This window comes from Saimiri boliviensis, chromosome 9 (assembly GCF_048565385.1).
Source record: "Saimiri boliviensis isolate mSaiBol1 chromosome 9, mSaiBol1.pri, whole genome shotgun sequence".
NCBI lineage: Eukaryota > Metazoa > Chordata > Mammalia > Primates > Cebidae > Saimiri > Saimiri boliviensis.
This window is the reverse complement of record NC_133457.1, coordinates 87534005-87552793: the sequence shown is the minus strand read 5'-3', so window position 1 is coordinate 87552793 and position 18789 is coordinate 87534005. Positions and strand designations below refer to the sequence as shown.

The 18789-nt window shown below is 38.1% G+C and overlaps 1 protein-coding gene across 22 annotated transcripts in view; it reads left to right on the top strand.

Annotated features, from left to right (window-relative positions):
* The window catches only part of PLCB4 (phospholipase C beta 4), a 396811-nt gene that overhangs the window by 82272 nt on the left and 295750 nt on the right, over positions 1-18789 (top strand). Inside the window, exon 1 of one of the 22 annotated variants that reach the window (XM_074406249.1) lies at positions 13828-16795. The exons of the other annotated variants lie outside the window; for them this stretch is intronic. The gene's annotated coding sequence lies outside the window, so the exon portion shown is untranslated. Of the gene's footprint in view, positions 1-13827; positions 16796-18789 lie in introns of those variants that run through there. 22 annotated transcript variants of the gene reach the window in all.

The following is an 18789-nucleotide window of genomic DNA, read 5'->3' as shown; positions in this document are numbered from 1 at the left end:
GGAAATGAAATATAAATGATTTTTAAAATAGGAAAAATAGAGAGTAGTCATGGCTTGTTAGATGTCTCACAAAGGGCAAAGAGTAAGGGTAGTTAAGCATTGAGTGATTGCTGAATACCGTGAGTGGAGATCCTTGGTAATATCGTTTTGTTTTCAGATTTTTTTTTTTTTCTCCTCTGTCTCTTCTGTCACCACAAGAATTTCTCCTGCATCAGGGAAGTCAACAGAGGACTGAGCAGAGAGTGAGAATTTGTGTTCTAGCTCTCTTCAAACAGAAGATGAAACTGTGAAGGCGGGTCCAGCCCTCTAGAATAGCTGGCACAGTAATGCCTAATTTAGCTGACCATGGTAGGGAACAATTTGTGCTACATGAGTAAAATTTTGATAATGAAATTCCAGCTGTTTAGTCAGTGTCAAATAAAGTGTCTGTTTTCATGATGGAAATATTTCCCATCTGTCAGATGTGTTTCCCTGATTTAGTAAACAGGATAATTGAAACTTCTTAGCCTCATCGTTTTAGACATCAGTTATTGAACTGTGCAGTAATACAGGAACATGCCTTGTAAAGAGCCATGTAAGTGTAAGGTGCTGTTACTGTTATTGTTTGCTTGTGTTTCTGGAGTATGTGGGCCACTTGGCTCTAAACTGTTGCTTTAGACAGAACTGCCTTTTAAATTCTTGTATTCTCAGAGTGTTTGTTGTCAGAGGGTTCCCTTGCCCTCTGACTTCCAGGTAGGTGTAGTCAACAGGAAGCACTGGTGGAAAACTGGAGGGCTGGAGGAGAGACTGGTCAGGGTGTCTTTTTCTGCCTCTGTGGTTTCTTTGGCATCTCTGGAAACACCTTTGTGTCTTCCATGTAAGTCTTCCAATCAACTCTCATCAAACTTGCTTTTTCTCCACAGCAGCCGAGTCTCCACAAATGTTGCCCTGGTCTCTGTCAGTTGGCTTCAGCCTCTGGGCTCTGATAATGTCATATCCTTCCATTATCTCCCTGTTAGGGAAGCTAGCAGCTCTCCTCAGTTGCTAGTCTCTGGGCTACCTCACTGCTCTCTGTGGTCTGTCAATCATTCTATCACCTCTGTAACAAGTCCCCTGATTTGAAAGACCTAGAGTAGTATCTGTTTTCTGGTTGACTTTGACTAATCACAGTTTATTGAGCTTGCCTTCTCTTGCAACACTTCCCTCCTGATTTGCTTCTTGCAATGTACTATGCAGACGACATCCATATTATGCAGTTTATTTCATTCGACATAACAATGGAAACTCTTCTAAGCAATAGAGCAGAGTGGTTTTGAGCCTGCACTCTGCTGATAGAATGTTTCGGTCCTAGTTCTGGCTACACCACTCATTGGCTGTGTGACTCTGGGCAAGTTTCTTAACCTGAGACTGACTTTTTTCATCAAAAGTAAGTTGTCTCCATTTGAGTTTCCTGGGAAATAAACTCCTAACTGGAGATTAGGGTGCAGAGGTTTGTTCTCAAATACTCTTGAGATTAACAGCATCTATGGAGGGGAAAGCACAGATTCAGTACTGGGCAGAGGAAGATGTTGAATTATGGTTCAGTCTTAACAGGAGACTTAGTCAACCTTCTGTAGCAGGTTGGGCCCTTATTCACTGATGTTGACCACTGGAGGCAGTTGACCATGAGTGAAACAGCTTCCTCCAGCTGAGGGAATTTTCCAGAGAGGACTGACAGTTGAGGGCATTCTGCGTGCATTACGCACCATAGCAAGGAATCAATTCTTCAGTCCTGAAGCAGTGTCTGGGCATCACATCACGTGTCCGTGACCCATCTCCAGGTGAGCAATTAAACCATAAGAATGCCTTGCTAGGTGCCTAGCACTTGGTGAATATTCAACAGTATTAGTTAACATTATTAATGAATTAAATATAGAAGTTTCAGCTAATGGACTTTATGATGTCTAGTGTTGCTATTCCGAGAGTTTTGACTGATTTCTTCTCCATAACTCAGTCCTAAAGAGTTGAGGAAAAGCAGAATAAGTGGTCTGGGATATAAACATGGTTCCATGACTTGTACACATATACGATCATGCACATTTGTACTTTCATATTACTTTTAACGTGGTGTCTTTAAATATGGCTTACCCATAGGTTCTTGTATCTTTATTCCTTAAGGTATTCAAGGTATTTATCATCAAATTTGGTATAAGTCAATGCAGCTTCCATTTTTTGAACATTTATTATGTAGCCATGGTACTAAATATGCATTGTCTTGTCAGTTCTCAGGATGACTCTAAGGTGCTGAGATTCCTGTTTTAGGAGGAGGCCTGAGGTCAGTGAGCTTAAGTGACCTGCCCCAGGTCACCCAGCCAAGAAGTGACAGAGAACTTCTCCTGCTGGGGCTGCCAGCTTCACTGCGAGCCTATGCTTTTAACTACACATTTGGATGATTTAAGCAGCAGTAGGGGAAACCTTCTCCTCCGAAAATAACTCTAGCAAAGTGTAGGTGTTGTTTTGGTAGAAACATTTCAGCTGTTGCCATAAAAATCTTCCCCCAAATGGCTTTGTGAGAGCAAAGCTGTGCAGGCTCTGCTTGTGTTTATGATGGGAGCCTTATGGCTTAGCCACAACACAAATGATTTGTTTTCCTGGCCTTGTTGGCAAAGTGATTTAATTTCTGGGTTTCCCTGAGGAAAAGATCTAAACAAATACAGTGGGCCTTCCCTATCTTCTAGTTCTGCATCCACAGATTCAACTAAGCTCAGATAGACAATATTCAAAAAAATTTAACAATATAACAATACAAATAGTATGAATAAAAAAATGGTATAACAAATATTTACATGGCATTTATATTGTCTTAGGTATTAGAAGTACTCTAGTGATGATTTCAAGTATACAGGAGGATGTGCATAGGTGATGTACAAATATGTCATTTTATATAAGGGACTTGAGCATCTGAGAGTTTTGGTATCTGTGGGGGATCCTGAAACCAGTCCCTTACAGATACTGAGGGATGGCTGATATGGTTTGGCTGTGTCCCCATCCAAATCTCAATTGAAAACTGAAATATATCTCCCAGAATTCTCACATGTTGTGTGAGGGACCCAGTGGGAGGTAATTGAATCATGGGGCTGGTCTTTCCTGTGTTATTCTCATGATAGTAAATAAGTCTCACAAGATCTGATGGGTTTATCAGGGGTTTCTGCTTTTGTTTCTTTCTTATTTTCTCTTGCCACCACTATGTAAGAAGTGCCTTTCACCTCCTGCCGTGATTCTGAGGCCTCCTCAATCATGTGGAACTGTAAGTCTAATTAAACCTTTTTTTTTCCTTTCCAGTCTCAGATACGTCTTTATCAGCAGTGTGAAAACAAACTAATACAGTGAATTGGTACCAGTAGAGTGGGGCATTGCTGAAAAGATACCCATAAATGTGGAAGTGACTTTGGAACTGGGTAACAGACAGAGACAGAGATTGAGACAGTTTGAAGGGTTCAGAAGACAGGGACATGTGGAAACGTTTGGAACTTCCTAGAGACTTGTTGAATGGCTTTGCCCAAAATGCTGAGTGACATAGACAATAAAATCCAGGCTGAGGTGATTTCAGATGGAGATGAGGAACTTGTTGGGAATTGGAGCAAAGGTGACTCTTGTTATGTTTTAGCAAAGAGGTTGGCAGCATTTTGCCCCTGCCCTAGAGGTTTGTGGAACTTTGAACTTGAGAGAGACAATTTAGAGTATCTGGCAGAAGAAATTTCTAAGCAGCTAAGCACTTTAGACGTAACTTGGATGCTGCTAAAGGCATTCAGTTTTATAAGGGAAGCAGAGCATAAAGTTTGGAAAATTTGCAGCCTGACTATTCGACAGAAAAAAATCCCATTTTCTGGGGAGAAATTCAAGCTGGCTGCAGAAATTTGTGTAAGTAGCAAGGGGCCTAATGGTAATCTTCAAGACCATGGGAAAAGTGTCTCCAGACCATAACAGAGACCTTCACCACAGCCCTTCCCATCACAGACCCAGAGGCCTAGGAAGAAAAAGTGGTTTCATGGGCCGGGCCTAGGGCCCCCATGCTGTGTATAGCCTAGGGACTTAGTGCCCTGTGTCCCGTTGTTCCAGCCATGGCTGAAAGGGGCCAATGTGGTGCAATTATATCTTCAGATGGTGGAAACCCCAAGCCTTGGGAGCTTCCATGTGGTGTTGAGCCTGCAGGTGCACAGAAGTCAAGGATTTAGGTTTGGGAACCTCCACCTTAGATTTCAGAAGATGTATGGAAACACCTGGATGCCCAGGCAAAAGTTTGCTACAGGGGCAGGGCCCTCATAGAGAACTTCTGCTAGGACAGTGTGGAAGGGACATGTGGGGTCAGAGTCCCCACACAGAGACCCTACTGGGGCATTTCCTAGTGGAGCTGTGGGAAGAGGGCCACTATCCTCCAGACCCCAGAATGGTAGATCCACCAACAGCATGCACCATGTGCCTGGGAAAGCTAGAAACACTCAATACCAACCCATGAAATCAGCTGGGAGGGAGACTCTACCCTGCTAAGTCACAGGGTGGAGCTGCCCAAGACCATGGGAACCTACCTATTGCATCAGCGTGACCTGGATGTGAGACCTGGAGTCAAAGGAGATCATTATAGAGCTTTAACATTTGAAATCCCTGCTGGATTTCAGACTTGCATGGGTCCTGTAATCCCTTCATTTTGGCCAATGCCTCCCATTTGGAACAGCTGTATTTACCCAATACTTGTACACCTATTGTATCTAGGAAGTAACTAGCTTGCTTTTGATTTACAGGGTCATAGGTGGAAGAGACTTGCCTTGTCTCAGATGAGACTTTGGACTGTGGACTTTGGGTTAATGTGGAAATGAGTTAAGACTTCAGGGGAATGTTGGGAAGGCATGATTGGCTTTGAAATGTGAGGACATGAGAGTTGGAGGAGCCAGGGGTGGAATGATATGGTTTGCCTATGTCTCCATCCAAAACTCAACTTGAATTGTATCTCCCAGAATTCCCATGTCTTGTGGGAATTACCTCCCCTGCCCAAGGGGAGGTAATTGAATCATTGGGGTCGGTCTTTCCTGTGTTATTCTTATGATAGTGAATAATTCTCATGAGAGCTGATGGGTTCATCAGGGTTTCCACTTTTGCTTCTTCCTCATTTTCTCTTGCTGTCACCATGTAAGAAGAGCCTTTCATTTCACCTTCTGCCATCATTCTGAGGCCTCCCCAGCCATGTGGCACTGTAAGTCCAATTAAACCTTTTTTTCTTCCCAGTCTCAGATATGTCTTTATCATCAGTGTGAAAACAAACTAATACAATAGCTTTAAATTTCTTTGTAATTAGATGTTTAAAGAGGAGCCACAAGGAAAAGTCAAAGTGGGAAGCCCAGGTATGTTTTCATTCAGTGAGTGATACAGTAAGGGGAGAAATTCACTCAGTGTTCTTTCTTCTTTGTATTTGGCTCCCAATATTTATCAGGAAATGATTATTATAATCAACTAAAATTTCACAAACAAGGTGGGCATTTAAGTATGTAGGTGTTCAGCATTATTTTTGGAAAACAGAGCAAATCCAGTCATTATTTCTTTTTATTGAGATAAAAGTAATAACTCCTTTTCTGTAGGAAAAAAATAATTTTTCTAAATAGGCTACATGGTACTGATGAAAGATTAGGGAGCCGTAAGGTCAGGGATTCCTGAAAGAGTGTTCTGAGGAGTCACCTTTTTTGGATGTATTAAGTTAGGGTTAGTTTTTGTTGTTTTGTAACCTCCCCACCAAAAAGTAAAGTAACAGTGACTTAAACAAGATGGAAATTCATGGAAAATAAATTCAGATTTAGGCATTGCATGATATTCCAGTTAGATCAGGATCCCAGATTCCCATCTTTCTGGTCCACTATCCTGATCATTTCATTTTTCTTTGGTCACTTGGGCCAGTTCGGTTTAGGCCATCACGTCCACAGTACACATATGCAGCAGGGAGGGATTAGAAAGAAGAAAGGAACTCTTTTAGTTGAGGCATCTCTCACTGTTTTTTGTCATCTTACTCTTAAGTTCCATTTAACACTTTAAAAAAATTTTTCCTGGCTGGTATTTGGTCACATGGTCACATCTCACTGCAGGAGACCCTGTGAAATGTAGTCTTTAGTTGGACAACTGCCTAAATAAAATTGGGTCTCTCTTACTGATGATGGAGAGGAGAATGACTATTAAGTTGTAACTGGCAATTTCAGCTACATTTGGGCATGTTATGACCTTTGGAAATATGAGGTCTTCTCATCCATAAAATGGGCGTGTGACAATACCTATCTCAATATAGTCGAGAAGTCACGTACAGGTCACATATGATGACTATTACTCATAATATGTAACCCTGACATGGCACTGTGTGCTGGGTACAGTTCTCAACAGGCTTATGAGGTAGGTGCCATCACAGTCCCATTCTTAGATGATGGAATCGAGGCACAAAAAGGTTAAGCATGCTAGGGTTGCACAGACCTGAGGTTTGCACCCAGCTAGCCTGGCACTGCGGACCTGTTTTGTATTCAGACTAAAGGACTAACTGCTTCTGTAGGTGTGAGTACTGTACATGGTCATTGGAAAAATGAGAGAAGTAAAGGTCTAATTTTGACAGAATTCAGAGGGGAGGGGGCAATGACTTAGATTTTAGAAATTAACTTTAGACTTTTAGTACATAGCTTGCTGTGACAATTTACATAGCAATTTCTTTCAGGTACGTTTGACATTCAAAAGCAATCAGATCGTATTATCTGTTCTTTGAGGGATTACTGGACTCTGTGCATCTTGAAGGTGACATTTGCAGTCAGCATTAATTTTATTGTTAACCATTTTCCTTCATGTTGGTTAAAGGATTGTTTCCCTCCCTCCCTCCCTCCCTCCCTTCCTTCCTTCCTTCCTTCCTTCCTTCCTTCCTTCCTTCCTTCCTTCCTTCCTTCTTCTCTTTGGGCTTTAGTGGAGCTGATAACTAGTTGGACTAGATGGATGAACTCAAGTTGATTATTCAAGAGGTCTTATTATTCCACAGAGAGTGAACACAGAGCTTGGCTGGACCCCATGGATCACTATTCCATGTCATTGCACAGTGTTCTTCCTCTGTTCTTCCCTATTTTAGTCCAAAATGCCTGCTAAATGGAGTGGAGTGAAAAAGGCACACAACATTAATATGAAGTGACTTCCCCAGTGTGTTTTCTGATTCATCAAGATGGTCACATTAAGCTACATGAACAAATGGAGGAATTCCCCTGGAAACTAAGGACAGAGAAAAATCATATTAAAAAAAAGATAAATAAGAGATATCTAATTGCCTTTTATATTCAAGCAGATTTTTAAAAAGTAATTGCATGGAAAGTGGCTATAATTTAAACAAAAAGTCATTTACTGTGATAACATTCAAGAAGACAGCAATTCTTGGGATATGCATGAATTGGGTAGAATGTTAAAATGTTGGAGGAATCTTGTATCTGGTTTAAATATATTTCGGTTGGTGTCATATGGGTAAGGAATGGCAGCCTCATTTTTAACTCTTAGTAATTAAAAATTGGAACCTTTAAGTAGGGAGAGAAGGAAGGTATAATATGGAATTCAAGATAGTGCACTTTATTTTCTCATTCCTGGGGAGTCACACGGGTTTATGAGACTCCTCAATTGTTTGATGTTTTATTTAAAACAAAACAAAACAAAACAAAACAAAACAGAACAAAATGAGCTTTCTCTTTCATCTATGCAAACGTCCATGAAGAAGCCTTCTTCTCTTATGTTGTAATTCACTGGCCAAAGAGTCAAGTCTGAGTATATAATTAATCATCTAGATGTATTTATAAAATACTAGTAATTTTGTTGGTCGTAGATAGTTTATGCTGGGTATAATGGTACTGCGGTCTTAGCTATTTGGGAGGCTGCAGCTAAGGAGCCTCCTGAGCCCAAGAGTTTGAGGCTGCAGTGAACTGTAATCATATCACAATCATATCACTTCACTCCAGCCTTGGCAACAGAGTGAGACTATTTCAAACAAACTAACAAAACCAATTTATGTTAAATTCTTCCTATATGTCAAGTAGCATTTCAGCACTTTACCTGTTCCACCGTTTATCCTCACAATAACCCTTTGAAGTAGGTATTATCCTTCTTTTCATTTTACAAATGAGAAAGCCAAATCACAGAGATTCTAAGTGATTTGACTAAAGTCATATGCAAGGAAGTTTCAAAGCTAAGATTCAAACGCAGGCTATTATAGTCACCACACTACAAGGATTTTTAAACTGTATTTCCTAAATATCAGTCATTCAGATACTATCTGCATGCTTTTTGCCATAGTTTTATTTTACTTCTATTTTATGTTTCTCACCTTTTTTTGTTTGGAGATAGTCTTGCTCTTTCGCACAAGCTGGAGTGTGGTGGCATAATCTTGGTTTACTGCAGCTTCCACCTCCCAGGTTCAAGCAATCCTCCTGCCTCAACCTCCCAAGTAGCTGGGACTATTGGCAAGTGCCACCACACCTGGCTAACTTTTTTTTTTTTTTGGTAGAGTTGGGGTTTTAAGCCATGTTGACCAGGCTTGTCTCAAATTCCTGACCTCATGTGATCCACCTGCCTCAGCCTCCCAAAGTGCTGGGATTACCGGTGTGAGCCGCCGCACCCAGCCATTCTCACCTTTTTTAAATTACATCTCTATCTTAAATGGAAAATTACTGTGTGCTGCAAATAGTAGCTACCCAATAAAAATTAAAGAGTGAAACCATGTAGTGTTATTCAATCCTAAGTAGATGCCACTGGCTTTCAAAAACCCTGTGTCAGAGGACGTCCTTTTTTTATCAAGACAGAGAGCTTTAAAGGCATGCTTTTGCAGGGTTGAGACTATTTAATGCAGTCAGGTCAGAGTTAGGGGTTAACTTTTTCTACTAGGATATTCTATCTTAGTCCATGCTGAATCTGTAAATCATCTAAAATCACCTTGTAGTTTATTAGTGTTAATGGCTCCCATACTCTGAGAATCACTTGTCTAAAATATGAAGATGTTGTACCGTTTTTAGAATAATCTTAGGCAAAGTGAAGCAGAAGGATGTTTAAATGAATTCAGGCCTGTATTATTATGCCAATCCAAGTAAAGCTATTATCTGAATGATTAGCTCTAAAGTACTTTACCACTTCATCTGGTCTCCAGAAGACCAGTTTAGGTTGCTTCGTGGAAAGAACTATGGGTGATTTTTATCCAAGTTATTATCTGAGAGGCTGTGGTTACTCCTGAATTTTAAATCAGACTACTTAGAAAATGGCCTTAAATTGATCCTTGTTTTATCCTTGACAGATACTTATTGGTTGAAACATCAGAGAGCTTTAAGCTTTCTCAAGTACATATTGGAGACCATTGGGACTACTGTCCCTTTGTTACCAAGAGAACATTGTATGTATATGATATCCATGATTAATGTAGGATTATTATATGTTGATTGTAGTGCAAAAAGTAAAAGGTGTCTTTTCATCTCTGACTTTAAAATAAATGATGAGATTTAGCATGTTTTTGTGTGATAAGAGGGATCTTCTTAATTCCCAAGACCTCTTTAAAAGCAATTCATGGATATACTTAAGACGCATCAATTGAACAATAAGTTAATCTGCATCTGAAAGTTTTGCTGATTATCTGATCATATAATTTCCCTGTAGTCTGATTGTTTTTCTGACGGCTTTTCTAGTATATGAATTCTTAATCAAGATGATTCTGTTAGCAGTGGCTCCTCTATACATGGTGAGCCCAGGAAGGGAGAGAGCTTGGCTTGATGAAAGTTTTGACAGACATAAAGATGGTGAATGAAACTGGCTTCTTCTTGTTCAGTATCTATTTTGAAATACTACATTTAAACATTAAACATTCATATTAAATATTGTGGTTGCAAAGAGGTAGCAAGATATCGACTATGGCTTGCATGGATGGTGAAATTATTACAATGATCTACTGTTCAGTGTGCTTGTGAATTTCGGAAAGCTTCTGATAGATTCTAGGCCTGTTTAGTTGCCCATAGTTAGGGAGAAGAGGCGGGCATACTACAGGAAGACAAACTGAATGTCTCTCTACACTAAAGCTACCACAGGACCTGTGTCATCAAGGGGCTGCTCTTGCTGCTTAGTTCTAGCCAGGACAGCAGGGTAAGCTTGATCCACCATTGTTTGGTGGCAAGATAGAGACTACTTTTATTTGCAGGTTTCATCTGATTAGTAGAGAATTGTGGCTAGGGTGGGTCTTTAACATTTGTTGTGGCTTATTTAGATGCAGCTCGTAATTGTCCTACCCTGCCCTGGGCTAGGTTTTGGGAACCAAAGCTAGTCAGAAGTGTGTCCTGGCTTGGGCAATATGATGAAAGAAGGTCAGGATAGTTAGGTTTTCAAGGAAGTGGACTGTATCTGTTTACTCATCCATATATACTTGGCACTTGACACAGGAGCATGGTGGGCACTCAGTAAATACATGTTGAATAAATGAAGGCACAGAGTTAAATTGGGAAGCTGATGTTTTTGCTTGGTGACAGGAAAACACAACAAAATCTGTGCCTGTCTATGTGTATGCATGTTTTATAGTTTCCTTAAGAAATAGAATCAATTTCAGTTTTTGCAACTAAAAAAGAATGCAGAAAGTGAGCTTGGAGTGAGGAGCTGGTTTCTTAACAATGACAAAGAATAATTACAAGCTGTTTCTAGACTGAGGCAAAGGTGGAGGTAACTTCTGCTCCTTTGTTCTGTGTATCTTTGTGAGAAGAGGGAGCCTGCAAGGGTGTAGAAGAGAGAAGCCTTGTGGAAAACAGAGCTTTCTTCTGGACTTCAGGTTTAGAGGATTAGCAGAATATACTACAAAATAAGGTTCTTTCTCTTGGGAAATTACTCATGCTGGCAGCCTAAAATAGCATGAAAAGGACTTTTAGTAGTGGCAGGTATTCAGATAGTTTGCTAGACAGGAGAAGTGCCTCCAAGTTGAGTGAAAGCAGAAAGCGAGCCAGAGTTGTATTAGCAAGTGATTAAAACAATGAAATCCGAAGCAGCTGACGTCTCAGCACTGACTCTGTCAGGCCGTAGCTTAGACAGATAAATATTAATTATTTTTGAGACAGTGATTATTTGAGACATGTGAAAGTTTTTAGATTGATACTATTACCCCCATTTTACAAATAAGGAAACAAGTTTTTAAGGTTTGTAATTAGCCCAATTCCCCATAGCCAGCTGGTACATAATGGGACTAGGGTTTGAATGCAGCTTATTTGATTTGAAAACTCAGGTTCTTTCCACACATTAAGTAATCCCTTGCCTTTCTTAGAACTGCGTTTTATAGTTAGCATTTATCCTAAGGGTTTGTAGTTTTTACCATTTTTAAAGGGAAAATTCTAGTTTTATAGAGAAGATAACGTTGGCTTGTGAACTCAATGAGAAAATGGACAGTAAGGAGGGTAACTTATCCAAAATCAAATTACTCTGATGCCAACCCAGGTGTGTCCAGGTGGATCTGCTGCTCCTACCTACCACGTTGTGCTGTCTGGCTGTTTTTACCAGCCAGGAGCTATTGATTACCAGTGTTTGGTGATCATAGAAAAGCTTGATTTGCAGCCATTGCCAGTACACAAATCATACTCTGTGAAATAAATTTTATTTTATTGACTCTAAGCAAAGAGACAAAAATGAAGTTATGTCTTCTAAATAATACTCAGCATTGCTTGTATTGGACTTTGTATATTTTTTTGTTGGAGTAGAACAAAATATTTAGAAGAAGGAACTAAGGAAGCATTTTTATCATTCTGTGGATTCTGTTCTAACCTGAAAGGTCGCTGCCTTTTCACTTTTTAGAGTCTACAAAAAGAGTGTTTGTTACCTGGTGAATCAAAACACAGGTTCCATTCTGTGATACGAAAAGATAATTATTAATAAGCTAAAATTAAATAATACTAATACTATTGGCAGAATACATTAATGCCAATAATCACTGATTCAATAGTAGATGTTCAATGCAGCCAGCGTGAAGATCTAGAGGAACATTAATGAGAATACTAATTCATATAATATTTAATTTTCTGTCATTTATTTCTTTGGCATGTTCTTTTTTCTTTTTGTCAAATCTTTTAGTTTCATGATTCATTATGGTGGATTATCCAGGCAGATGAAATTGCCAGCGTTTATTAGAATGTCATACCATACTTTAAAATAATGTTCTCTGCTCATTTGTCCCTTGTTCCCTGGAACAATGAATTGACTTTACCCTGAGCATTCTGGGTTGTCAGCTTTAAAGTCAATCTTTTACAAGATTGAAAGGATCAAGGACATTATTAAACAATTGTTTTGTCTTTAGTCCACAGACTTTTGGGCAAAAAAAGAAGCAAAATGTGTGGCGATTTGTGTGTGTTTTGGGGATTGCAAAAGAGGAAAGAGAGAGGCAAAAGTATGCCTGTACCTAAAAAGTTTTCTTAACGGTCATATCACGGTGAATGAATATGCTGGTGCTTTCTTAAACTCCTTGCTAATGAGAGTCAAAACCCAAAAGACATCAAACCATCCAATGTCTTCTGAATTGTTTTTTAAGTAAAATTTTCTCATCATATGACAGTCTCTTAAATATAATATTTTAGTTATTCTGTCAATTCAGTATGCTATTCAAAGCTACTGGGGAAAAGATGCTGTACATTTATATTAAAGGGAATTGGAAAGGATGGTATTTGCTCTGGAAACACAGCCTTCGTTCATGTTTATTAGTCCTATAATATTTAAATTCATCAATTATATTTTCTCTCCTAGAATATACAATATCCTTCATGTTTTTTTCTTTCTATAATTTACATTTATATTATGTTGTTCCTTCTTGCGGTAATAAATTATTGTAAATGTGAATAATAAATATGTCGGTGTATCTTGTGGAGGTGCAGTGTCAAGCCGTCTGTACCAGCTCATTTAAAAAAAAGCCTAAAAGCCTTTTCTTATTCTCAGTTAAAATGTTTATCATCTTTCTTTACACATAGTCCTAAAAAGCTGTTTTTTAAAAAATTTACAGACCTTTCCAGGGGTATCCTAGTAAACATTTAACTACTGTTAGGGTGGGGGTGATTTGTATTTTTGCCAGTTTCTGGGGTGTAAATATTCTCACCATGGCCAATTTTAAGCTAGCAATTTTACATCACTGAACCTGGGGATGGGAAGAGATGCACACAGTTGTCTTTTGTAGGCCATGTGAGCTGGCTCAGCTACTGATTTTAGTACCAAGAGATCGGAAGGGGAGCAGTGGCTAAACAGGGCAGTGGAGAGGCAGAAAACTAAATAATGTAGAAAATAATAAACAAACTGAATTGGGAGACAGGGGTTTCCGTTAAAGGAACTTGAGTAAACGTGTTGACTCTATTCTGAAACTGCTGAGATGAAAAAATAAATAAATAAAAGTGGAGGAAAACTCTTCACTAAAAGTAGAGAATGGCTATACCCCAAATGTTAAGTCTCTGAAGAATATCTGCCAAAGTTGGAGCAAATCTGAGCAGAATCAAAATATGTGTCACCTTGTGCCCCAGCAGGTGGATTTTCTGCAAGGCCATGGCCAAAATCCCTAATTGAGAATAGAGTGGTTGAAGCCCCAGGTGGGTTCCTGTAGAAGCAGAGCTTGTTCCTCCTTGGTGTTTTGTTTTGTAGATTATATAATATCCTCCATGTTTTTTTCTCTTCCATAATTTATGTTTATATTTTGTTTTTTCTTTATTGTGGTAATACATTTTTATAAATGGGAATAACATAATAAAATATTCTTATAGATTTATTCACTTTAGACAGTATCTGTTGACTCCAATTTATGAACAATTTTTAAAATGAACATTCATATTTTCTTCCATTTTTCCAGTCTCTTGATCATGTCACTTATTATTTTTTATATGATTATAATTTATAATATTTTTATTACCTTCTATATACCATAATTGTTTGGCCTTCATTTCATATTTTAATAAATTATGTGGCAGACATCAGAACAAAAGAAAATATCAAACCAGGAAACATAATAAATTGAAATAATCGAATTAAGATGAACCACCTGCTTATTAAATATCATAGTGTAAACAAGATAAGTTCATTTATTGAAAGGAAATTGTATTTTGCATGAGTCATCTAAAAAAGTGATTATAGACAAACCCAAAACTAAGCAGTGGTTATAATTCATACGAAAGATGGAGGGTGTTTTTACTTTTAACTTTATGCCTTCTGTGGTCTGAACTTTTTCAATAAACTTGTGTTACTTTACCAATTAATTTTTAAGACATCCCAGACTATATCCATTGATTATAATGAGACACAGCTGTGTTTTCATATTAAACATGACTGTGTTTCACCCCGTTTTTTGTCACATGGCAGTCCCTCAGTAGATGGTGGCCGAAAGAACATCTTCTCAGGATGTTATAGTGTTATTATGATGTATATCTAACAGTTGCCCCAAGCTTTGGAGTCTGTTTTTTTAATTTTTGATTTGCATGGACCCTCCTGAGGGAAGTGATTTTATTTCTGTTTTACAGATCAAGAAACTGGGGCTCAGAGAAATTAAGTGACTTGCCCAACATCCAACCATCTCATGTCTTCTGAACTGTTTTTTAAGTAAAATATTTTTCTCATCATAGGAAAGTCTTTTAAATATAATATTTTAGTTATGATTCTGTTGATTGATTAGAATCTATATAAACTAAAGACATTTTAAAATTGTATTAAACGTTTTCTTATTAGAAGCATTAGAAGAGTATAAGTCAGTTTAGAAAGATTTCAAACTTTAAGGGCCATGATTGGGAAAATAACTTTGTTCTTGAGTAGCCAACTGGATGAATATGGGCAGTGTTGACTTAATTATCTTTGTGGAGTAGCTGTGGTGGTTCTATCCTGAAAACTCTTTTCAATATAAACAAGAACAACAGACTGCAGGAGCTTGCTGGAGGTGGAGGGAACTGCAGGACTCTAGGACTTGAAACTGATGGAAGCTTTTGAGGTGGGAGTCAGGTTTTACACATGGTTTGCTGGAGGTACCATGACTCAGTTTCTTTCTCTTGAGTCTGACTTTGTCAAAGTGGTTGAAATGTGCATATATGTATGCAAATGCTATTGCATTTGGGTGGTGTTTTTTATGGTTACCTCTAGCTTGCATCAGTGTTTTGGCTTGGGTGCCCACTCTGTAGGATCTATTGGCTGAGTGTTCATCTCTGAGGTCTGACATTCAGATTTTGAGGGCAAATGGATGACCACAGTATGGCCACATGCCTGCTTATATTAACTGCAGAGGTTCAAAACAAAATGTCCAGCTTTTCGAGGGCACAAACCATGCTGTTTCTTATATTTTCTAGTGTAATGCAAAGAGTATACTAAATATCCACTGAGTACCTGTAGGGTATGCTTCCATTTTCCATTCCCCATACTTTCATTTGGGAAAACATGTTTAGCTTTGTAATAGTCTGAAATGTAGTACTGATCACACTGTAATTTTTAGAGATAGTAGTACAGGTTCGGACAGATGGGGAGTGTTATTGATTTTTTAATGATTTTTACCAAGTGCATTGAAAACTTGTCACAATGTCAGGTTGGTGGATTAAAAATTGGCAAATGAAATCTGGAGTTTTAGCATTTTCCAAATCTTTCTCACAAAATACAATTCTCTCTGGATGCCTCTCAAATAAAGGGTCTGATGGTTAAGTAAATGTGGAAGACGGAGCATAAAATCTCTTCTAATAGATTCATAATGAATATAAGCATACTAAAAACTTGGAGAAATCCTACAGTATAGAATTCCATTTACATTAGTGTAGATTGGCCATCCTAAAACTTTACCCTGGAACCTTGTTTTGCAGAACTTTTTACATTCTATGAGCATTTTGGGAAATGCCTAATTTTTTATTGTAATGCTGTCATTGATGGATGGGTAAACCTGGGGACGTGTGTGTGTGTGTGTGTGTGTGTGTGTGTGTGTGTGTGTTAAGGTGTTAATTTGACGTAGAATTAAAATCCTCTTGAGTTATAGCAACAGGACAAAAGTCTCAACATTTTACTATCTGTGTAATGGAGATAATCTCTAGATCTCATTTTAGACATTAGTTAATTATGTTTCTTTATATCAGTGCTACTTGTAACTTAAAAATGTTTAAAGTTTTGTTTCATTTCTTGAACTGTGAAGGTATTATAAAGGAGAAAAACAAGTAAAAGCTGCCAGCCTGATTGGGAGGTTGAAACAAAGATTCTGAAAATATTATAACCAAGTTATGACATGTCCTGAATGGTGGGAAATCAGTTGTGCCTTTCTTTCAGTTTATATCTTGAATTTTTTGCAGCCTTTTGTATAGAAAAAACAAAGATTTGTTTTAAGGAAGAGTTCAGGTGTGGGCTTCCAATTTTACTCTTCCTATTATAAACAAACATCCAACCTCTGATCAGGTGGCTCTCCTTGGTACATTTGGGGCCGTTTATTCATTCCCAGGCAGTGTTCCTCAGCAATATGCCTGTGAAAAGCATTTGCTGTATTTGTTATTCTGCTTAGGGTAGTTGAAAGAGCCTCTCTTAGCCACTATGTCTGGATATTTTGCTGTGGCTGTGAGCACTGTTTGCTCAGCCTCTCACTTTGCAGCGGAGGGGTGGGACTCTGCGTGAGAGGACCAGCGTTACAGTCCCTGGCTGCTCCGGCTCATTCATCCTGAGGCTCCTGCCCCTTCTCATGCTGGAAGGAGCGAGCTTATCTTAGACTTGTGATTGCCTCCGAAGTTCTCCACCTGCCTCAGGCGTGCTCTCCAGTGCCTGTTTCTGACTGAGTGAGGTTGAAATCCTACTGACTCCTTTTCAGGTAAGAAAGCATGCTGAAAATGGCTTTAGGAATAGCAATTAAGATTTATATAGAGGAGGCAGTTTTGATAAGTTTGTGATTTTTATTACTTGTAGAGGAATAGTTTTATTTTCATGGTCCCTGAAGGTAAGCAGATATAGCTGTATTTAGTGATAGAAAATACCATATTGCTAAGAGCACCCAGACTTTTTAGGAACATTGTTATATAGGTTATTGCTTTTTTTCTTTAGATTTTCTTGTAAAAGAGAAATTTAAGACAAAATTATGCCAACGAAGTATGTTAGACACTATGCTTTTGTGGTAATGTTATCATCAATTAGATATTTATTTTAACATCTCTTTTTATAAAATTTTCCTAAACCTAACTGTAACTCAAGTAGATTTTTTTCGTAAGACATGTATAGGTATGATTTGCTTGGCTGTAGAATTTCTTGGTGTGTTTCATTTATCACACTCCGTATTTTAAAAATAAACTATATGTGGGGACAGGGGATATATGGGAAATTGCTGTACCTTCTGCTCAGTTTTTCTGTGAACATAAAACTGCTCTAAGAAATAAGGTCTATTAAAAAAAACAGTCTCTTGATAATACTTTGTCAACACTTAAATATAATGTGATAAAGCACAGATGATGTTAAACATTTTTTTCATAAGGCATAAGTTTTAAAAAGCTAATTCATTTCTGTTTTTCTTAATTAGTAATGAAAATATGGCACATATTTCAGTATTTTGTTTTGATTGCCACTTTTTTTGTTCAGTCATATTCAGACAGGCAAAATGATTATTTGCTAGTCTCTTTTCCTAAATAAGAAGTGAGAATGAAAATATACTTTGAACTTGAAAATGTACTTATTCATTTTCTTGGAAAGTTATTCAGCCGTTATGTAAAATTGGTTTTTGAAATAAGAGAGTAAAAATTAGGAACTTACAAAGTTGGTTTGTGTATTTGGTAATTATGTTTCTAAACCCATTTTTTTCATGTAATATGCACATGTTCATGGACAGAGGAATGATACTGAAGTATGAAACTTGTAGTTAGTACAGAATAATTGGCTTTGAATGGTTTTAGAAAAATATTTCATATTTGTCTACTTTATTTTTTCAGTTAGGACTGCTTTAACACATAAGTAGTTATGAAACAGAAGGTAAAACTATGATTAGCCACAGATATTTGAGCATAAACAATCTTAATGACTGAAGTAAACAAAGCATGACCATTAAAATAAACTTATTTTTGACAGATTTGTACATGAATAATATGCAACATTCTGTGGCTATTTTTAAGAACATGTGAAGAACTTTCACAGCTGTCTTTTATAGCTGAAACAGGGACAGTGGCCTAAGAATTCCATTAATAGTTATTACCTATTGGGAAAAAACCAAAACAAAACACTTTATGTGCTTTTTACATTAAAGAGCAATTACCTTCAAAGTGATCCACTCTCCAAAGATACCTAGACTATTTCCAGACACATTAAAGCATGTGAAACTTCCAAATTTTCAACACAAGTTCCACTGTGGTTTATACAGTCTCCGGGAGCTTTGAGGTAAGTTATCTTACACAAGGTGGAGGCTAGAACTGAAGCATTATAGAGAAGAAGAGGTGCTTCCAGGATTCAAGGTGTGTAAGGCTTCATATTGCTTACCTGTTTACCTGCATCTGTCTTCTCTGAAGATAATGCTATTGATGAAGCTGCCATTGAGAAGACCTAAGTAATTAAGACTCGGTCTATGGGCTTGTTGTTGGATCACGCCACTGCTTCCCACACTTCAATGTGTGTGTGAAATCATTTGTGATTTTGTTAACTGCATATTGTACCACAGCAGGTGTGGGGTGAGGCTCGAGATTCTGCATTGCTAACAGGCTCCCAGGTGCTGCTGATGCCACTGTTTCAGGACCACACTTTGACTAGCAAGGAGTTATACCACCAGATATGAAATAACTGCTCAGATCATTGTTTTTCACTTAATGGACGTTGTCTATCCATACTGGG